The sequence below is a fragment of the Thalassophryne amazonica genome, chromosome 1 (genome assembly GCF_902500255.1).
Source record: "Thalassophryne amazonica chromosome 1, fThaAma1.1, whole genome shotgun sequence".
Taxonomy (NCBI): domain Eukaryota; kingdom Metazoa; phylum Chordata; class Actinopteri; order Batrachoidiformes; family Batrachoididae; genus Thalassophryne; species Thalassophryne amazonica.
Window position 1 is genome coordinate 130,511,791 of NC_047103.1, and position 24,193 is coordinate 130,535,983.

Sequence of the window (24,193 nt, forward strand, 5' to 3'; positions counted from 1 at the left end):
CAAATTTCTACTCACAGCACCTCATAAATACAGCATTAAAAAAAGTTTTCTGGGGGAATTTTTTCCAAATGTATTGAGAGAGATTTATTAAGAAAACCCATGTACATAAATATTCACACCCTTTGCTCAGTACTTTGTTGATGCGTCTTTGGCACCAATTACAGCCTCAAGTCTTCTTGTATATGATGCCCAAAGCTTCGTGCACCTATCTTTGGATGGTTTTGCCCATTTTTCTTTGCAGCACCTCTGCAAGCTCTATCAGGTTGGATGGTGGAGCGCTTACGCGTAGCCAAGGTTGCGCCTGGATGGGGCGGGCCTGGCTGACAAGTGGGCGGGCCCGGGCCCAATGAGAAGGCTGAGTCGACACTCGACAGTCACCTGTTGTTGCCTCATTGTATTCCTATGATATGGTATTGCATTAGCACTGAGCGACAATTAATAAATTTTGTCAAAAAAAATCTGGTTCATCTTCTGTGATATTTATTAATTCATTTTCAGAGTACAGTGGTCCCTCGCTATAACGCGGTTCACCTTTCGTGGCCTCGTAGTTTCGTGGATTTTTTTAGTGCAATTTTGCATGCTTTTTTGTAATGGCGCATTGTGTTCGCGGCACCGGTCGGCATCACCGCGATTGCTCTCACTGCCTCTGATGCGCTTTCTGCAGACTCAGTAAATGCACCAGCGTGCCAATCACACCGCCCTCCTGTCTGCTGTGTGGAATTGCGCCAAATCTGGCAACAGGTCCAGAGACTACGCTCGCTGTTTTGATCCGGATGTTGATCGCAGCCGCAGAGCTCCGTGACCACTGAGAGAGGACTTGGATTCTTTGCGGGTCCCGCATCCGTACCTCCGGAGGCAGTGAGCGAAGGGAGAGCCGAGCATTGTGTTTTGCGTGTGTCTGTTTATAATCTTCTTGCACAGAAGAAACAAGAGAGTGTTTACAGAGGAGAGAAAAGTGAGAAAATGTTAATGCCTGTTTGAGAAAAGTGTGTAGTGAGGGGTTTTACAGCCTTAAAACATCTATAATAATTGCAAACAATAGCGCTGACTACTTCGCGGATTTCGTTTATCACAGGTTATTTTTGAACGTAACTCCCGCGATAAACGAGGGAGCACATTTTTCCTCAAATAAATAGTCTTCTGCGAGCCCTCATCACAATGCCGATAACAACATGCACTGTCGAACGGCTGTTTTCTACTGTTAATCGGATAAAAACGTCCACCAGAACATCCATGTTGACTCACAGACTGAATGCACTCTCCGTGCTTTCCCTTGAAAGAGAACTGACTGAATCGTTGGACTATGATGACGTGATAAGAGAGTTCAACAAAAAACCCTGTTGTCTCCTGCTGTAGCATTAAAAGAATTCATCAAATGTAAGTGTGACCATTAATTACTTTTTTCTTCTAAATAGGCTTAATTGTTAATATTATATTGCAACTGCCACAAATCATGTTGGTGTCCGTTCTGATGGTTTTTAATTTGGCCGCCGAGCCATGGTTTCCATTGTTTATCAATTTCATAATTTGGCCACCGAGCCAACCTGTTTTCATGTTGCGGATATATTTGGAATTTTTATTTTAAAGGACTTTACATGACTAAGCGTTGCGTTGCTGCTTGCATTGTCCATGGGGCTTGTGTCTGACACTTTGCATCTGTGCAGTTGGCTGAGATGTGTTCATCATTAAACTTGGAATTCATTTTTGAAACAATGCCTTATTTAAATACCTATTGACGTTTTGGGTTTAGGCCGAGCCAAGTAGGCTACCAGGCTTGCACTGAATGTGTGTGTGTGCGTGTGTGTGTGTGTGTGGCGCTGCACTGCAGCTTGCATTATCCATGAAGAGTACTTGTGTCTGATGTGTCGCGTCTGTGTGCTCACTTTGCCAGTGCTGTAGGCTAAGTGATAACGTTGCTTGCGATGTCCAAACGAGGCATACTTTTTCAAACGGTGTATTATAATACCTACACCCTACCTACAACCCCAAAGGTTGGGCCCGTCTGATTTTTTCTGGGCCCACCCGTTTTATGATTTCTATTTTTATGATTTCCCCTGGTGGAGCGTCGGTGCACAGCCATTTTCAGATCTCTCCAGAGATGTTCAATTGGATTCAGGTCTGGGCTCCAGCTGAGCCACTCAAGGACATTCACAGAGTTGTCTCACAAGACTAGAGAAGTTTGTTTTTCATGGTCTGAGAGTCCTTTGCAAACTCCAGGTGGGTTGCCATGTGCCTTTTACTAAGGAGTAGCTTCTTTCTGGCCACTCTACCATACAGTCTTGATTGGTGGATTGCTTCAAAGGCTGTAAATATTTATGTCCATATGATTTCTTATTTTATTTTGAATAAATTTGCAAAAATCTCAAAAAACGTTTTTCACATTGTCATCATACTGTACTGTGAGTAGAATTTTGAGGAAAAATGTATTTACTCCATTTTGGAATAAGGGTGCAACGTAACAAAATGTGGAACAAGTGAAGTGCTGTGAATCATTTCCAGACACGCTGTGTAGACTGAACAAAACAGTCACACACACAACCAAGTGCTTGGTGGGACAGTGGCTTAGTAGTTAACACTGTTGCCTCACAGCAAGAAACTTGTTTGATCGCTTCCCATCCTTAGTGTGTGGAGTTTATATGTTCTCCCTTTGTCTGCAGTCAGGTTTCCTCCCACAATCAAAAACATGCTGTGGAACATCTGCCAGGGACAACAGATGGAACTTAGCCATTGCCTATAATGTGGCTTGTTTACTTCTCTGTATGGTGAGAGACTTGCACTGTCCCTTTTCAAATAAATAAATAAATGAAATTTAGTGTCCCTAATTCACCTAAGCATGATTTTGGAAGTGGTAGGACCCAAAGGGAACCACACAAACCAATCTGGTCTCACGGCAAGTCGTGATTCAGCAGCATGAACTATACATTAATCTACTGGTTCATGATATTGTGACTTAATTGAGTTTGCACGGTCAGAGTTGGTGCGTGCACCTGATTGCGACGGCTGCAGTGGGAGCTTTGGCCTCATTTAAAAAGCTTTAAGTCAAACAGCAAGATAGTTGTTGAGTTATGCCTACCATCTCGTGCAGATACACACATAAACGTGATTACTTAACCCTGAAAATTAAAAATAACGTCAAAATATGACACAGTTCAACAATTTCTGGCACAATGTCAAAGACAGTTTGTGTTAACAAACTAAATCACCACTTTTACAGCCAGTTTTAACTAGACAGATAGGTAGATATTTGTTTCAGTATTAACATTAAAAGTACTTTTTTAAAATTTGAAATCATGAATCAGTAAAAGCATGAAAAAGACCATGGCGATGAGTAGTCATTAACGTTGTATTAAACAAGGTTTTTTTCACTTGTCAATGAAAATGAAAATGAAATGAAAATGAATGAAAATGAAAATGAAAACTGTTTATTTCGAACATTTGATACAACAACAATTACAAGATAGATCAGTAAAGACAACAACAAAAAAGTTCCTACTGTGTACCCAACATGTCCGAAAAGGGGTAGGGTGAAGCATCAGCTTATTTATCCCTACCCCTTCTTCCCCACAACCAGTAATACCCTTTGCCACATATACACATAGATTCCTACACACCTAAACCGATATATATATATATATATATATACATATATACACACATATATATACATACACACATCAACATACATACACATATACATACACATATATACATATACACATATATATACACAAACATAAATATACACCTACACATACCTACTTACATACAAAATACTATATATTTACAAGCCGAAGCAAAAAACAAAAACACCCTAACCCTCATTACCCTTCCTCCTCCCTATACCTAGAAAAAAACATATTTTTGTACCGCTGTTTGAACTGGTTCATGCTTGGACATTGCTTGAGCCCCACTCCCAATCTGTTCCACATCCTCACCCCACAGACAGAAATACAGAAACCTTTTAATGTTGTTCGTGCCCACTGATGCTTTAAATTAAATTTCCCCCTCAGACTGTAATCCCCTGATCTGTTAAAAAACATATTTTTAATATTTGCTGGAAGTAAATTGTTTATTGCTTTATACACAATTTGTACTGTTTGAAAAAATGAACCAAGTCTGTGAATTTTAAGAATTTGGATTGTAAAAATAGTGGATTTGTATGATCTCTATAGCCAGTATTATGAATAATTCTTATAGCTCTTTTCTGCATTACTGATAGTGATTGTGTTGTACCTTTATAAGTATTACCCCATACCTCTGCACAGTACTGTAAATATGGTAAAACCAGTGAGCAGTAAAGAATGCGGAGTGAGTTGTGGTCCAGAATATGTTTCGCTTTGTTTAGAACTGAAATGCTTCTTGACAGTTTACTTTGTATATGTTTTATATGAGTCTTCCAGTTTATCTTATCATCTATTATCACCCCCAGAAACTTATTTTCATGTACCCTTTCAATATCTACCCCCTCGACTTGTAACTGAACCTGTATGTCTGTATTACAATAGCCAAATAACATGTATTTTGTTTTACTTAAGTTTAATGATAATTTGTTTCTGTCAAACCATATTTTCAATTTTCCCATTTCTATACTGATCCTCCTCAGTAACTCCTGCAAATCCCCCCCTGAACAAAAAATGCTTGTGTCATCTGCAAATAATACTAATTTTAATATTTTGGAAACATTGTAATCTCCTCAACTGATTCTATTAATGCAAGTGATGTTGAACTATGTGCTCTGAATCCATATTGACTATCAGTAAGTAATTTATGTTTATTTATGAATTTGTCTAATCTATTATTGAATAACTTTTCTAATAATTTGGAAAATTGTGGAAGCAAAGAAACAGGTCTATAATTTGTGAAGTGGTGTCTATCCCCAGTCTTATACAGCGGCACAACCTTAGCTATTTTCATTTGATTGGGAAATTTACCGGTTTGAAATGATAAGTTACAGATGTATGTTAATGGTTCTACAATCCATTCAATGACCTGTTTTACCACCACCATATCAATTTCATTTAAATCGGTAGATGTTTTATATTTACAATTATTCACAATGTCTATAATTTCTTTTCCATCCACTGCTGTGAGGAACATTGAACAGGGATTTCTTTCTATGAGATTATTATCTCAATCCTCAGGTTGGGAATCGGGAATTTTTTCTGCCAAGCTTGGTCCAATATTTACAAAAAAATTATTAAAACCGTTGACTACCTCATCCTTATTTTCCTTCTTGACATTATTATCAATGAAATACTGAGGGTAACTCTGTTTTTTATTACCATTTTTGATAATGCTATTTAATATATCCCATATTCCTTTAATATTGTTTTTGTTATTATATGTTACTATAATATTCCTTCCTACATACCCGTATAATATTAGTTAATCTATTTTTGTATTTGTTATATCTATTTTCTGCCTCTTTAGTCTTTAGTTTTATGAATTCTCTATACAGTGTATTTTTCTTATTACATGCATTTCGTAACCCTTTCGTCATCCATGGTCGATCTTGGATTTTTTGTTTTCTGTAGTCTTGTTTAATTGGACAATTTTTATCATATAATGATGTAAATATTTGTAAAAAAGTTTCATATGCACTATCAACATCACTTTCACTGTATACCTTTTCCCAGTTTTGCTCCTGTAAATCCTTCTTTAGTGTGTTCATGTTTTCCTCTGTCCGCACTCGCCTGTATTTTATTTTCTCCTCTGGCTGATTCCGCCGATGGTTTCTATTATAAACGATTGAAAACTGGTAGATGATCACTAATGTCATTGATTAATAATCCACTCACAGTGTTATTCTCAATATCATTGCTGAATATATTATCAATTAAGGTGGCACTATGGGATGTAATTCTGCTTGGCCTGGTGATTTTTGGATATAAACTCATACTGTACATTATACTGATAAATTCATCTGTTATTTTATGCTTATTTGGATTGAGCAGATCAATATTTAAGTCACCACTAATGAACACAGTTTTTTGATTAGTTTTTTGAGAACATTTTTCCCATACAGTCAGTGAATGTTTCAATACAAGATCCTGGTGCTCTATATATACAGCTGACTAATACATTTTTGCTTTTTTCTTCACATATTTCAATAGTTATACATTCTAATAAGTTATCAATCACAGTTGTCATATTGTCTACTATTTTATAATCCATGTTCTTATCCACATACACAGCCACTCCTCCTCCACTCTTATTCTTTCTGTTTACACAATTAAATTCATATCCATCCAGTTCAAAATCCATTCCTTTATCTTCATTGATCCATGTGTCTGATATAGCAATTATGTTAAATATTTTTTTTAAACTGACTTAAATATTCTTTAATGTTGTTAAAGTTTGCATATAGACTTCTGCTGTTGAAATGGATTATTGATAATTTGTTATCCGTTCTAATGATCCGATTAAACTGTTCATCTGTATAATAGCAACAACTGTCATTGATATTTAAGAAGAAATTATTGTCCGGGTCTATATCGTGCTCCAAGTCCAGTACATTGTGGTCTGTGTATTTAAATGTTCTCAGTTCTACTTTTCCATGATCAGCAATCCTTTGAGTTATATCCTTCTTGTCTCCAGATGTAGATGAATAGGTAGTAGATGAATAGGTTCCTCTGGTCTGTGTCATGGTGTTGTGATGTGTTTGTGTCCTCATACCTTATTGGTCATATTTGTCCAGATCCTCGATGTTCCTGATTACCATAACCTTCGCTTGTTCTGGTGTTCCATTCAATTTGATAAATGTTTTGCAGTTGGATGTCCATGTCTGTTGAATTTTTCCCTGCTTTTTTAAGAAACGAGCTTTCCTGGCGATGTCTGCGTTTCTTTTGGTCAGATGTTCATTGATGAATACGTTTGTTCCTTTGAGTTTCCGTCCCTGTTTTAACAATGCCATTTTATGTTTTCTGTTGACAAACCTCATTATAACTGCTCGCTTGTCTCCATCCTCTCTCCTGGGCAGGGGGTGGCACGCTTCAATGTTATTACAGTCCATTTTAATATCTTTAGATTGCAGGAAGTCAGCCACCTGTTGTTCCACTGAGCTGGCCTCCTGCTCACTGGCCTCCCCTCCGCTGTCTTCTGACACCGCCCGTGCGTAGGATCGAGGTTTAATATGAATTCCTGTAATAATAACGTTGTTCATCCTTGTGTACTGTTCCAACTCTGCAACACGGTTCTCCAGGTACACCAGACGCCGGTCTTTCTCGGCATTCTGGATCCGGAGAGCCTTCACTTCTTCCACCAGCTCCATAATGGATTTCTGCTGCATTTTAACCACAGAGATTTCCTCAGACAAAAAGTCCAGGGACTTCTTGATATCGTCTCCCTCCTCCGCCGTCAGTGCCTTCTTCGGACCCATGGTCAGATAACTCCGCGCTGGCGCCTCGGGCCTCGGTAAAGCCGCGCCGGTGGAACTGCGCTGACGCCTCGGGCTTCAGGTGGAGCCGCGCCGGTGGATGTGCGCTGACGCCTCGGGCCTCGGTAAAGCCGCGCCGGTGGAACTGTGCTGACGCCTCGGGCTTCAGGTGGAGCCGCGCCGGTGGATGTGCGCTGGCGCCTCGGGAGACAGTCCAGGGTCCGGTACACAGAAAGGCAGGCCGCGTAGTAAAGGTACAGATGAGGGCAAGGCAAAATACGTGGTCAGGAACAGGGCATTTACCCGATCAGCAGTCAAGTCTGAGATGAAGAAAATATACCTTTTCAGTGCTAAAGGTTACTGTTAATATTGTAAATTTGACAATCAACAAATATATACTAAGTACTGTACATGTAAAGGAAAAGGGTTTAGACTTTTGTTGTTTTTGTAGGTTGCATTCTGCCAGAGCTCATTACACTGGAATAAAAAAAAAAAAATCACCAATCCTCATCATTAGTGTCGAGTGGACAAAGCTAAACCTCATAACCCTCTGTGTTAAAATGTCTCTCTGGAATCTCTCCAGATGTGAGCCATCTGTTGTGTTCAGTCACTGAGGTGAGACTAGTCGTGTCTCCCCAGACAGTGACATCATCGAGACTAGAGTCGGGCCCAAATCCAACATTGAGTTCTTTCATTAATAACGCTGCTGATCCAAGCCTTTCAGGCAGCCCCTCTGTGTGCACTGAAGTCTAATCCCACTGGAGCACTTCATCAACGTTATAAGAGTTTCTGCTGTGAGAGGTCGACCCAAATATCCCCAATTCCCTGCATGATTTCAAATTTTATGGACTAACATGGCACAAAGGCACAGTTACAACAAAAGTGGAACTGTGCAAATCAGAACCCTTGTTCAATTTTTTCAGAACATTTTGAAAGAACAAAGTTGTGTTAGTGGGCATCTGAATTTCCAACAATGATCATTTCACAAAAATCACTTTAGGTATCATTTCTTATTATATAGAGAGAGCAGTCCAGAAAGTATTGACAGTGCATCAATTTTTCTAGATTTTGTTATGTTACAGCCTTTTTCCAAAATGGATGAAATGAATGTTTTTGCTCAAAATTCCCCTCACAACACCCAATAATGACAATGTGTGTTTTGAGATTTTTGCTAGGTGGCCAAGTGGTTAATGCGCTTGGTTTCAGTTCAGAAGGCTCCGGGTTCAAATCCCACCCCTGCCACATTTCTCCATGTAATGTGGAGTTGCGTCAGGAAGGGCATCCTGCGTAAAACCTGTGCCAATTCAACATGCAGATCCATCTTGGATTTGCTGTGGCGACCCTGAGTCCAAACAAGGGAGCAGCCGAAGGGACTTACTTATTAATAATAATAATAAAAACTAAGAAATCTCATGTACAGAAATATTCACACCTTTTGCCATGAAGCTCAAAATTGATCTCAGGTGCATCCCATTTCCAATGATCATCCTTGAGATGTTTCTACAGCTTAATTGGAGTCCACCTGGGGTAAATTCAGTTGATTTGGCATAATGTGGAAAGGCACACACCCGACTATATATAAGGTCCCACAGTTGATGGTGCTTGTCAGAGCACAAACCAAGCATGGCGTCAAAGGAATTGTCTGTAAACCTCTGGAAGAGGATTGTTTCAAGGCACAAATCTGAGGAAGGGTACAGAAACATTTCTGCTGCTTTGAAGGTCCCAATGAGCACAGTGGCCTCCATCATCGTAGGTATTAAAGGCACTGCGCTGCGGTGGTTTGAATCATATTTCTCTAATAGATTACAATTTGTTCATGTACATGGGGAATCTTCTTCACAGACTAGGGTTAATTATGGAGTTCCACAAGGTTCTGTGCTAGGACCAATTTTATTCACTTTATACATGCTTCCCTTAGGTAGTATTATTAGACGGTATTGCTTAAATTTTCATTGTTACGCAGATGATACCCAGCTTTATCTATCCATGAAGCCAGAGGACACACACCAATTAGCTAAACTGCAGGATTGTCTTACAGACATAAAGACATGGATGACCTCTAATTTCCTGCTTTTAAACTCAGATAAAACTGAAGTTATTGTACTTGGCCCCACAAATCTTAGAAACATGGTGTCTAACCAGATCCTTACTCTGGATGGCATTGCCCTGGCCTCTAGTAATACTGTGAGAAATCTTGGAGTCATTTTTGATCAGGATATGTCATTCAAAGCGCATATTAAACAAATATGTAGGACTGCTTTTTTGCATTTATGCAATATCTCTAAAATCAGAAAGGTCTTGTCTCAGAGTGATGCTGAAAAACTAATTCATGCATTTATTTCCTCTAGGCTGGACTATTGTAATTCATTATTATCAGGTTGTCCTAAAAGTTCCCTGAAAAGCCTTCAGTTAATTCAAAATGCTGCAGCTAGAGTACTGACGGGGACTAGAAGGAGAGAGCATATCTCACCCATATTGGCCTCTCTTCATTGGCTTCCTGTTAATTCTAGAATAGAATTTAAAATTCTTCTTCTTACTTATAAGGTTTTGAATAATCAGGTCCCATCTTATCTTAGGGACCTCGTAGTACCATATCACCCCAATAGAGCGCTTCGCTCTCAGACTGCAGGCTTACTTGTAGTTCCTAGGGTTTGTAAGAGTAGAATGGGAGGCAGAGCCTTCAGCTTTCAGGCTCCTCTCCTGTGGAACCAGCTCCCAATTCAGATCAGGGAGACAGACACCCTCTCTACTTTTAAGATTAGGCTTAAAACTTTCCTTTTTGCTAAAGCTTATAGTTAGAGCTGGATCGGGTGACCCTGAACCATCCCTTAGTTATGCTGCTATAGACGTAGACTGCTGGGGGGTTCCCATGATGCACTGTTTCTTTCTCTTTTTGCTCTGTATGCACCACTCTGCATTTAATCATTAGTGATCGATCTCTGCTCCCCTCCACAGCATGTCTTTTTCCTGGTTCTCTCCCTCAGCCCCAACCAGTCCCAGCGGAGGACTGCCCCTCCCTGAGCCTGGTTCTGCTGGAGGTTTCTTCCTGTTAAAAGGGAGTTTTTCCTTCCCACTGTAGCCAAGTGCTTGCTCACAGGGGGTCGTTTTGACCGTTGGGGTTTTACATAATTATTGTATGGCCTTGCCTTACAATATAAAGCGCCTTGGGGCAACTGTTTGTTGTGATTTGGCGCTATATAAAAAAAAAATTGATTGATTGATTGATCATCTGTAAACGGAAGACATTCAGATCCACCAGGACTCTTCCTAGATCTGGCTGCCCGTCTAAACTGAGCAATCATAGGAGAAGGGCCTTAGTCAGGGAGGTGACCAAGAACCCGATGGTCACATTGTCAGAGCTCCAGCATTCCTCTGTAGACAGAGGAGAACCTTCCAGAAGGATAACCATCTTCAGCAATCTACCAATCAGGCCTGTATGGTAGAGTGGCCAGACAGAAGCCACTCCTTTGTAAAAGACAAATTGCAGTCTGCCTGGAGTTTGCCAAAAGGCACCTGAAGGACTCTCAGACCATGAGAAACAGCATTCTCTGGTCTGATGAGACAAAGACTGAAGATTGGTGTGAATGCCAGGCATCATGTTTGGAGGAAACCAGGCACCGTCCCCACAGTGAAGCATGTTGGTGGAGCATCATGCTGTGGGGATGTTTTACAGCAGCAGGAACTGGGAGACTAGTCAGGATTTAGGGAAAGATGTACAGAGACATTGTAGAAGAAAACCTGCTCCAGAGCGCTCTTGACCTCAGACTGGGGGAACGGTTCATCTTTCAGAAGGACAATGACCCTGAGCACACAGCGAAGATAGGAGTGGCTTCAGGACAACTCTGTGAATGTCCTTGAGTGGCCCAGCCAGAGCCCAGACCTGAATCTGATTGAACATCTCTGGAGAGAACTGAAAATGGCTGTGCACCGACGCTCCCCGTCCAACCTGATGGAGGATGAGAGGTGTTGCAAAGATAAATGGACAGAACCATCCAGATAGCTGTGCCAAGCTTGTGGCATCATATTCTAGAAGACTTGAGGCTGTAATTGCTGCCAAAGCTGCATCACCAAAGTATTGAACAAAGGGTGTGAATACTTATGTTTAAGCCTAACCTACTTTTAAGATTAGGCTTAAAACTTTCCTTTTTGCTAAAGCTTATAGTTAGGGCTGGATCAGGTGACCCTGAACCATCCCTTAGTTATGCTGCTATAGACTTAGACTGCTGGGGGGTTCCCATGATGCACTGAGTGTTTCTTTCTCTTTTTGCTCTGTATGCACCACTCTGCATTTAATCATTAGTGATTGATCTCTGCTCCCCTCCACAGCATGTCTTTTTCCTGGTTCTCTCCCTCAGCCCCAACCAGTACCAGCAGAAGACTGCCCCTCCCTGAGCCTGGTTCTGCTGGAGGTTTCTTCCTGTTAAAAGGGAGTTTTTCCTTCCCACTGTCGCCAAGTGCTTGCTCACAGGGGGTCGTTTTGACCACTGGGGTTTTTCCGTAATTATTGTATGGCCTTGCCTTACAATATAAAGCGCCTTGGGGCAACTGTTTGTTGTGATTTGGCGCTATATAAATAAAATTGATTTGATTTTGATTTGATTTATGCACATGTGATTTCTTACTTTTTTATTTTTGATAAATTTGCAAAGATTTCAATAAATGTTTTTCATGTTGTAATTATGGGGTGTTGTGAGTAGAGGTTTGAGGGAAGAAATGAATTTCATCCATTTTGGAATAATGCTGTAACATAAAATGTGGAAAAAGTGAAGCAATGTGAATACTTTCTGGATGCACTGTAGCAGGGTCTCAAGGCAAGGATTATTTTTATTGTTACTATCATTATTATTAGTATTGTTGTACATAAAAATTCCTCTTTAAAATGTCTTCAAAAGTGCAAGAAGGTGTGACCCTCACTTTCCTTATGTTCCTATCCTCACCTATCATCACGGAAAATGAATGGATGTCTTTAACAGTGTTGTTGTTCCACAACTTGTGCAAATACTCTTACCATTGCACTCATAAACATTCATTATTTATATATTACATAACGGTTGAGTGGATCCTTGTCATTTGATTGGTGCTTTGTATGTTACGTGACATGGATAATTCGTTCCATTTACTGTGCAAATTTTGTTCCATACTTTTTGTACCATTGCATGCTGTGAGCCCCACCTATGCACACACTAGTGGGGATGGTGTTTAGCTAAACATGGCGGAGTTTGTTTTGCTGATGGATGACGATTTGAGCGAGCTAACTGACAGTGCTAATTCTTCTAACACACACACACACATACACACAAAACAACAAATCAACTATGCCATAAGCCGTCTGGAGGAATGAAGAGCTGTTTGGATGAAAACCAGGACAAATTTCTGATGCGATTTTTTGCTGGACTGAGGAAGTATGTGGAATCTTTTTTTTTTTTTTTTTTTGAAGTATTACGTACTGCATCATCAGAATTATCTTTGGAACTATCTAGCTGTTTTTCCAAGTTGACAGAACAAGTTTGCGTTGGACTGTTGATGTCAAAATGCCACTGACGCACACCAAAATGTAAGTCCCTTTTCTGTTTATAAATTAATTCAAGGATTCAAGGATTCAAAAGGAGTTTATTGTCATATGCACATAGGAACATGTTCCCTGCACAGTGAAATGTGTTTACTGCATTTTACCCATCCTAATTGCCAGTTAGGAGCAGAGGTCGCCTTTTTGGCGCCCGGGGACCAGCTCCAGATGTACATCCCTGCCCTAGGTCATGAGCAGGGCTGAGCAAACCTTGACCGGCCTCATGACAAACAAACAACAACACACACATAACACACACAACACACATAAGCCGGCCCGGTACATGAACACATATAAAAGTTTAAATATTTTAGTTTAAATATAATAGTATAATATAATAATATAATAAATAATAATAATAAATATTATAGTTTAAATATAATATCAAATGACAAGGATCTATTGTAGCCGTTATATAAAACAAATAATGAATGTTTTTGCATTCTTTCAATAGAAAAAATATTTAATTTGGTGAAAGCTGGAATGTACCATTCAACGAGGCAAAGCTGAGTTGAATGGTACATCTTTCACCTAATGAAATATTCGTACCATTGAGCAAACATTCATTATTTGTATATCATTACAGCATAATTATAAAAAATGTTTGATTCTATGTGTGTTTATTCAATTGTTTCTACAGCTGTGATTAAGTGAAGCTATACACCATTCAGAATGTAAGTGAAATTAAATGTCATGTTTTCATGCTGCAAAATAATAATAATAATAATATTAAAGATGGCACACAACATGCTGAAATGTCTGGAACATGAATACGGATGTGGAGATCACAAACCATCTGAAAGGAATTGAAGTGATGATGTGGCAGCTAAATGGAATGAGTCTCAGCCTGGCTCTCCTCACTTTATTTGGAGACAGTTTAAGGCCAGTTGCCGAGTAATGGAGATAATGAAAGCGGTGAGCCTCAGCAGGAAGTCAGCAGATAATAGAATGAGTTTGAGTCTAAAATCTCAAACTTACGCCCAGCTGAAGTCTTATCACCTCCAAGCACTCTGGGAGGGGAGTGATGTCACCCGGACTGAACAGCAATCACGCACACACTCACTCACACACTAACACTACATCACATCCCTGTCTGGCTAAAGTAAATTCTCACGTCACAGCCCACATCCCCAATCATGATCATTTACATTCTTCCTGTCTGCACATCAAGCACGGGGAAGAGGCAGCTGGCCACCAAAGATGGGAGTGCTGAGAAATAAGACAATGGAGAAAAAAGAAGTGGTTTTGAAAAACTGACATTTTGCTCTCCATCCCTTTCCCTGTGTGTGCCGTCACACTTGGTTTGGATTTTTTTTTTTTTTTTTTTTTTTGCTTGGTATTGAAATATTTTTGGTGATAAATATGCACAGACTTGCCCAGTATTGATTATTCTAGCACTGAATCAAACCTTTTCAACCATGTAGATTCCAAATTTGGAGCCAGTTGAGAGTACACCAGATGGGTCTGTGGGATAGGAGTTGGACTGACAATATGTAGCACTGGGTTTGATTCCTGGTCATGCTATGTGTCTGTGTTCTTGGACAAGATTGTCTTTGTCTTTGATGCTTTATCTGTATCCTCACCATCCAACTAGCTGTACATGAACACCAGCCTTGGCCCGGGGAAGTAAACTGTGATGGAAAGCTTGAGACTCTCATGCATGTCATAAGATTGTATCCAAGGTTAAGCACCATGGTGATTTGCCTCAGAGCCTGTATAGAAGCTACTTCTTCATTCATCTTCTACCGCTTAGTCCAATTAAGGGTCGCGGGGGGCCAGAGCCCATCCCTGCAGTCAGAGAGCGTGAGGCGGGGTACACCCAGGACAGGACTCCAGTCTGTCGCAGGGCCACAAATAGACAAACAAACACAGACACACCCACACACACACCTACGGACAATTTTAAAGATTCCAATCCACCAAACCCGCATGTCTTTGGATGTGGGAGGAAACCGGAGCATCCAGAGGAAACCCATGCAAACATGGGGAGAACATGCAAACTCCACACAGAAAGGCCACGGGAATTGAACCCACGACCTTATCGCTGTGAGGCAACAGTGCTAACCACTAATCCACCGTGCTGCCCAAGCTACTTCTTCACAGTTTAAAATATACAAAAAAAAAAAAAAACAACCTACTTTTGGACATGAATATCATCCAACTGCAATTCAATATGCCAGAATGGCAGCCAATTTTCAAGATGGCCACCATCATGAAAATTGGTGTGAGCTTTTACAAAACGGTAAATCTAAGGAGTGTTTTTTTTAATTATTTGACCAAATTTGCTCTTTGTACCACCATTTGAAAGAGTGTTTCAGTTAATTGGTGCACTATAAACACTGACTAGTTTCCACGGTTGCAGTGATTAAAGCAATCAAATTTAAACAGACAAGTTGGTTGTTAACACATTTATCTGGCTGTAGGCTCAGGTTAAACTACACTGAGACACTTCAATGAAAAAGTCAGTGTCTTAAGAGATTGTCCACATAGCAGAGCATTTTAGTCACATCTCAGAGAGCAGGTGGCTCTGTGGTAGGAATTTGACAACCAATATATATGCTGGGGTAGTTTTTCAGAGCCTCAACATTGGCGGACAAGATAGCTCAATGGGAAATAAGTGTGGCTACGCCTCGGGTTAGTCACGATAACTGTCGGTGTCCTTGGATAAGACATTTAACCTGTATTATCCAAGCCCATCCAGTTGTAAATGAGTATCGGGTTTGATTGTAAAGCAACCTGCGATGGACTGACGTCCCTTCCAGGAAAAGTCATTGACACTCATCCACTTCATGAAGTAGTATCTGGGGATAAGCATCGCCCGAATAGGCCTCAGGGCCAATACAATCATTGTGGTATGTCCATTCGAAAAGTTTATCTGCTGTCATCATTCTGTATTTATGCTTATTGTAACAGATAGCATGGCCTTGGACATTGGACATGTAATTAATGTCTTTGTAGTAGGGCTCTCTAGACAATACTGTTGGAATGACTTTGGGTCAAAAGAGCAATTACTTAGGGAGTCCCAGATGATGACTAATGCATGCAAACCTGACCTGAACACAACAGGCAAAAGTTGCACAAAGACAAGTTTCTCCAAACACATCCACATAAGCAGATAACTCTTCAAAATTATCATTCGGGCCATTCGGTGGCTATCCTCACTAGTCATTCAGTTTTTGACAACGTGAGTGTGTATGCATGTGTGTGTGATTCCTACAAACAATGCCAAAACAATTATGCTTTAAATTCTTGGGTTGAAAATGATCATTTTGGGTGTAAACTCTGTCTCAGTGGTGAATGTCTGTGGATTGTGGTCATTTTACTCTAAAAGGTGTACAGTTACAACACCATTTTCAAAGATGGGATGCTGTGAAAAATTTAAATAAAACAGAATGCACACACACACACACACACACACACACACACACACACACACACACACACACACACACACACACATACACATTTTCAAGCGCTTATCCAAGATTGGTCATGGGGGTCTGGAGCCTATCCCAGCAGTCATAAAGCATGAAACAGGGTACACCCTGGACAGGATGTCTGTCGCAGGGCAAAACATAATGCAATGATTTGCAAATCATTTAAAGTCTGCATTTAATTGAAAATAGCCCAGATACAATATATCAGATGTTGTGCAGCCGATCTGCTCTGTGTAAACCTGATCCCGTCGGATCTCAGAAGCTAAGCAGTGCAGGACCTGGGTAGTACTTGGATGGGAGACCTCTTTGGAACACCAGCAGCTGTGTGTGCTTCTCCGGGTTATACTGGATTTGCATCAGGAAGGCCATCTGGCGTAAATATTGTGGCAAATACCAATGCAAATCTGGCTGTATCTGCTGTGGTGACCCCAAATAAAAAACAGGAGCAGCCAAAATGACAACAACAACAATGTATTAGATGTTGCTGCAAAATTTTGTTTATGGAAAAAGAAATACATGGCTTCAATTTGAGGCCAGCAACATGTTTGAAAATGGTTTCTCAAAGATGCATTTTTGTACTGGCAACATTATGAAAAAAATGTAAATAACAAGGTGATGTGATGTTGTGCAAGTGAGATGCCAGTAATCAGGTTATACATAATCAATAATATAAGCAGTCATAAAAAAAGAACTGTGGCCCTTCAAATGAAAGCATGGCTCAATGTCTGCCTATTTCGTTAGACTTAATTTTAACATTGGCCTTTTTGCTATGAACAGCTTGAGCCATCTATATTATAATAGCCAAGTGGCCTCTGTGTGCATGTGCTTGCGTGTGTATGGCTTAGATCATGGAGAAACTAGGGAGAGCTGACATTTGCAGTTTGGTATGCTTATGTATTTTGGGTTAAGGATGAATGCTTTATTGGGTTTTTGTAGTTCAATTGGTTTAGTCAGTTTAGTTAAGTGTCGTGTTGCTGGAACCATGAGTGAAAAGTGTATTGCGTTTGATGTCTTCTGCCACCTCTCTGTTTGTGGATGTCTGCTTGCGGAGAATGCAAAAAAGACAAAAACCTCTCCATGCATGTGTGCATGAGTTTGTATAACTTTGATCACGGACAAACTGGGGAGAGCTAATATTTGCCATTTGATATCCTTATCTATTTTTGGGTCAAGGATGAACGCTGTGATAATGGAAACTTTATCAGACAAATTTTTGTGGGAGGGGAGAAATTAGCAATTTTAGCTACCCAGTAAACAACGGCCATTGTGCTGCAATGCACCATGGGAGTTCAGAGTTTTGGGGTTTTAAATGTTGTTATTGTGCTTCGTGTTAGTTCAATAGTGTTGTTAGTGTTGATTTATTGTGTTTTTGTAGTTCAATTGGTTTAGTCAGTTTAGATAAGTGTCATGGTGCCAGTATAATGAATGAAAAATGTATTGTGTTTGATGTCTTCTGCCAGACAGACACCCTCTCTACTTTTAAGATTAGGCTTAAAACTTTCCTTTTTGCTAAAGCTTATAGTTAGGGCTGGATCAGATGACCCTGAACCATCCCTTAGTTATGCTTAGTTATGATTTAGACTGCTGGGGGGTTCCCATGATGCACTGAGTGTTTCTGTCTGTTTTTGCTCTGTATGCACCACACTACATTTAATTATTAGCGATTGATCTCTGCTCTCTTCCACAGCATGTCTTTTTCCTGATTCTTTCCCCTCAGCCCCAACCAGTCCCAGCAGAAGACTGCCCCTCCCTGAGCCTGGTTCTGCTGGAGGTTTCTTCCTGTTAAAAGGGAGTTTTTCCTTCCCACTGTCGCCAAGTGCTTGCTCACAGGGGGTCGTTTTGACCGTTGGGGTTTTTCTGTAATTATTGTATGGCTTTTGCCTTACAATATAAAGCGCCTTGGGGCAACTGTTTGTTGTGATTTGGTGCTATATAAATGAAATTGATTTGATTTGATTTTGCCACCATCTCTGTTTGTGCATGTTTAAAAACAGAAGCACCTGCTTGGAGCAGAATGCAGAAAAGACAAAAAGCTCGTGTGTGCGTGTGTGTATAAGTTAGATCATGGACAAACTGGGGAGTGCTTACATTTACCGTTTGGTATGCTTATGTATTTTGAGTCAAGGATGAATGCTGCCAAAATGGAAAGTTGATGGGACTAATATTTTGGAGAAACTATGGATATTAGGTAACACTGCTAATTACATTCGGGACTAACACGTCATTCCAGCAGGGGGTGGCAAATTATCTTTATAGTTAAAGCATGAGTGTGTGCGTGCGTGATTTTATTTTGTAAGCTCAATGTAAGTATATAATAATTATTGTAAATACATTAAAAATACATGGATGACACAAGAAAGTGAAAACACTTATTTCCATTGTAGTCCATTTAAAAATCAAATGACAATATAGAAGTAAAAATAAAATAAAATAATTACAAATAATAATGAAACTGTTGAGGTCTAAGGTTCTAAAAACATTATGGAATCACACGCCATTCCAACTCATTCTAGAAACTTTGCACAATTTATTACCACCCTTGAAAATGTCAGCTGCCTGTTTTATAAACACTAACCAGTCTAGAGGCCGTGGATCCCCATGGGCAACATGCCAGTTACCATTGATTTAACTAACTTTTCTCATGGTAAATAGGTCAAAATATATAATGAGAGTACAATCCATATAATAACTTTAGTTTAGCTGCCATTTATTTTCTCATCATTTGAAACCCCTCATGAGTGAGCCATTATTTCTGAAAAAAAGATGTGTCTCATCTGAGGTCATACTTTGCTTTGGAACTGAGTGGAGGGGGAAAAGGCTCTTTGCAAATGACAACATGTGTTGAGTTTAGTTGGGCTTGCAATCGCTCCAGGGAGAAAGGGCAAGAAAAAGAGACGGATCTAATGTGCAGACTAACACAGACGGACAACATGACTGACTGAGAAATCACACACACCAAAAACACAAACTAAAGTCAAATTTAACAACCAGGAGATGAGACGAGGGCTAGCCGAATACTTGTGCTCAAAACCGAGCTGCACTTCCATCTGAAGACCCCATTTAGTCACAGGTAATGGTTGAAGAAAATTTCTTATGTGGCATAAGTAGCAATAGTCCTGAATAAGCATCCTTTTTTGAATGATTTTTACTGTAGTGACTGGATTTGTGTTTGTATGAGGATGTATTAGGGCCAACATACAAAACAAAAATCAAGTAAAACACAGAGATGGCTGGAGATTTTATATTCTGAGGGAAAAAAACATCTGAGTTTACAAAGATTAAGTCAGAAATTACCCCCAGACCATATAAATAAAACTATAAAATAATAATAAAACTCAAGAAGCTTTAGCCCAATAATGTCTCAAATCCCAAATTTTCCCAACAGATTACTTATATGCCCATTTCTATCTGGACTTAAAGGTATCACAGGGCTGATACATACCCTGCACACCACAATATAATTGTATGTAAATGGACATATCTCTGTGAATGTAGTCATTCATAACAATTAATCACAAATATGTCGCTGATCAGTATATACAGTGGCTTGCAAACATGACAACAGTCTGCAGACAATCACTGTCGAGGTGGATGTGAAATTTGTCTAAGTTCCCCACAAGTGTGGCTTTGCAAACAGACATAGTGACACGTTGGTGTGTGCGCTGAACTGACAGGAGGTGTGGCTGCCGACAGGAGCAGCTGTGGGGAGCTGTGGATCTGGACATCATGGCTGGGGATGGCTGTTCTGCAGTGCGCCATCCACAAGGCACGCATGTCGGGCAGGACATGCACGTGGGAACAACTGCACACGTCGACAGCAGATGTGAACATAAGAGCGCACTGCTTCTCATTCATGTCATTTCATGACTGTACGTCTGTGACCATGGGTCATCTACAGAGGAACAGACAGATCATATTTGTATTGCCCGCTTGATAAGAGGGATTCAATACAATGCAGTGTTTTTATATGGTGTGTGGTTTTATTTATTTTTTTAAATACGTCCATGTCCTTCCTAATATCAGGCATTTTCCCGCAGTTTTCACAGGTGGTAAAGTTTCTGACTGGCAATCAGAGCTTTTGGAAAGTGCGGGTTCGATTCTCGTGAGTGGCATGTAATTTTTTTTATTTTTTTATTTTCACAGTAGCTGCACAATGTCACAGCAGCTGCATGATGCAGTTACACATCGCGCATTTATTGTTTCTTCACAGTAGCTGCACAGTGTATAACCACATTGCACGTGTTCCCGCATGCATGAACCGTCGTAGCAACATTGTGCACACCTGTCCATCAGCATGATGTTTGAGATACATAAGACAGCTATGTTATTTGGACACATTCTGATCATGTGCAACAGATGTTCATATTTAAGTCATATTTATTTATATATAGTTTATATTATTTGGAACCAAAGTTCCATTGATTTGTTTCAGTAAAATGATAGTTAGCTTTATAATATCTAGTTGACCCTGTAAATTGCCTCAGAGGTATTATCTGGTTACAAAAACAGTGTTTTTAGATTTAAGTGTTAATTTCTCAGGAACTTTTACAAACTATAAGAGGATGATAAGAGGAAAATGCCATTTATAGAGAAATACAGCTGTCTGGCAGCATATTCCATCATCTTGGATTATTTTTTTTGAGGTAAGCAACCAACATCACGCTGCCTTCACACTGACTTCACTTAGAATGTCATCGTGTTGCATCACCATTTACATAAAGTAGACTTCTCTGTGTGGCAGTATAGTTACCACTTTCTGTTGCAGCTGTAAAATGTCCATTCTGATTGAAAATGAATGGCAGCTGGTCGCTTTGCCTCTGTCTCTTGTAGCTAATCTGACCGTAGGGTAATGATTTATGGTCACATACTATTAGAATGTTCAGTATTGGACAGTACACATTACTGTCCTTTCATCATCATCATAGCTCTCTCTCTCTCTCTCTCTCTCTCTCTCTGTCTCTCTCTCTCTCTTAGCACCGAGTGAGAGCAAATGCTAAACAGCTGCACCTGTGAAGACAAGTCATTTCAGTATACTGCCTTTCTAGGGGAAAGGATTTTTTTTTTTTTTTTTTTTTTTTTTAAAGCTTTGAGGAATGAAGCATAAAAATGAGCCCATGTGATCATTCTTGGATTTGTAGTCAACACATTGTAACGGATAGGTTTTTTCCTATAAGTGGGGAGATGAACACTTTAATGGTCACATTAACACCATTTTTCATTTGTGATATTTGACATTACAGCCTGACCGATATGGATTTTTTGAGGCTGATAACAATATTTGGATGAAAAAATGCCGATAGCCGATAAATTAGCCGATATTATTATTATTTTTTTATAAATGAATAAAATGTTATTTTTTTGGACCCTTAACAAAAAATGTATGAGCTAAAAGCTGAAGCTTTGTCCTCATATTGATTAACTTTATAACAGAGAAGAACTTTCAAGTTAAAAAATGCAAAAATGCAATTGGAGCAGTTAGGGGGCTATTCAAACGGGCCAACTAGTAAGATATCACTCCTGAAAATGATCTTTGCCATATCACGTGAGGTAAATCTGCCCTACGATTGGATTTTGGAAAACCATGTGACGGAGAACCAATTCCGATTGGACACTCACATTGCGCATGTCATCACACATCTTCTATGAGGAGTACCAAGGTGGCTGACAGTGGATCGAAAGTCTGCTGAGTTAACTTTTCAGCAAAAAAAAGTACATTTCTATCTCATATCATTAAAAAGTTATTTAGAATTTAGTGAAGCTTGGTCCCAGCCATTGTATACGACAGTGTCAGCCCCAGAGGGTTAATGGCAAACGGCAGTAATTCCCAAAGCCGTTCCGGACGACCAGTGAATCTGAATGTTTCAACCTCTTAGCAGTAAATGAAAGTTTTTTGTGCTAGAAATAAGGTCTACACAATGTGAGCTTAAAAAGCGTGACTGACACAATGAAGCACATTTGACACATTACTACATAAACTGAGTTAATCAAACTGAGTTGAACTGAAACGGGAGAAATGTGGGGTGAATGTAATCACAAAGTTATTACAAACAACTGCCTTATAAACTTACTTGTATGCTTTTGTCAGCCGATCAATGCAGTGTGACGGCGAACTACGGGGGCCGGTGATGAACACATTTAAGCAGGGATGTAAGCAGCTCTCAGTTGAATGGAGTCAGAGCTCCATCTACTGGACAAACGGTGCAAGGACATTTTACATTGCAGACACAAACATTATTTCAGTAACTGTTCTGTTTATGAGAAATTATCGGCGTTCTATCGACAAAATTTCAGCCGATAGTCATTACTTTGAAAAGGGCTTATATCGGCCGATAATATCGGCCGGCCGATATATCGGTTGGGCTCTATTTGACATTGAAACCATTAGTACACAGTAATTTAAAACTTTCATTCCTTTTTTAACCAAATGTTCAGTTCAGATGGAACAAATAGTACCTTGCTCCTCAACAGCAACATCTGTAGTGTAAGGAGTTCTAAATTCATGATCTGAGCCTTGAAAAGAGTGCTTGATTATTTTGGGCAGAATGGTCATCACAGTGTGGAAGGATGTTCACTCCTGGTTTTTATTTCAGGGCCAGTGAACCCAGCCAAACTAGAAGGGTCATTCAGAGTCCAAAAGCCACAAATTAATATCGTAATATATGGTTTTGTGAGGCTTTGACATTTGAGAATTAAACAATGATGACTTTGAGTTTGACCTTTCAAGGTCACTCAACACTAAAGGTCATGTGACCAAAAAATAGATGACACAACATATGACTTAATATTAGTGCTTAATAGTAACAACTGGCACCTCTTCAACCAATTTCTCCAAACTGGCATTCTAAATATCCCCTACAGATATGCACTAGGCCAACATTTTGGCATTTGATCTCTACTTTTAACCAACTTTTCTGTAAATTAAATTACTTTTTTGTTCTTGGCTGGCTTTCATTCATTCCATCAAGTTATTTGTTCAAACACAAACACACAGGAATGAAAACAATACACCACACCACAACCACTACCATGCTTGGTTAAAAATATTTTGAGTTATGCCTTTGGACTGACACAAAGGTCTAAAGGCCTCGTCCCACTCTTGTAGAAGGAAGAAGACCTCTGTGCTTCTTCTTGGATTCTGTAGCTCGAAGCAAATGACGGTCTACGATTTCCTGTGGATGGGACGCCAGACCATCACAGGTTACTTTCCTAGGCAATGTCACAAGCAGGTAGGATAGCGGGGACTCAAACCCAGGTCTGTATACAGTATAGGCCAACTTTTTCCCTCAAATTACACACTGTGCTGTGCAATTAATACACCATCTCCTCTGACTAAAACTGATACAGGTGCATCACAGCGTGTGGAAGCATTTTACACAGGCTCATGGTTTGGATTTTCTCCATGACTACAGTTGTGAAAAGCTGACAAGATTAGGAAACCAATTTCCTGTGTTTAAAGCTGTTGGACAGTGTTTGCAGATAACTCAGAGAATGAATAAATGAGACAGATGCTTTTGTAGGTGTCAGATGAAGAGCATCGACTGTAAATTTGGAATTTCCTGTTTTGTCTAAGGTGTAATATTATTATTTTGCAATTGATTTACCCTCAACTGTTACACAAAGTGTGTGTTGTTAAGAGTAGGTGGCTAAACAAAAACCTTATTAGGTCTGCAAAGGGAAATGGGCTTTGCACTGATGAAAGCACCACATGAATTGTGGTGGACCTCTTCCAAAACTTGAAATTGAATGCATTTTCTTCAAACTCCAGTCACTTGCAACGAGGCTGATGATGTTTCAAGCTCAAAGTGCACTGATTCA

General features: G+C 39.8%; 1 protein-coding gene across 2 annotated transcripts in view; it reads left to right on the plus strand.

The window, feature by feature from the left end:
- The window catches only part of filip1l (filamin A interacting protein 1-like), a 380,097-nt gene that overhangs the window by 258,265 nt on the left and 97,639 nt on the right, over window positions 1-24,193 (plus strand). The window lies entirely within an intron of this gene.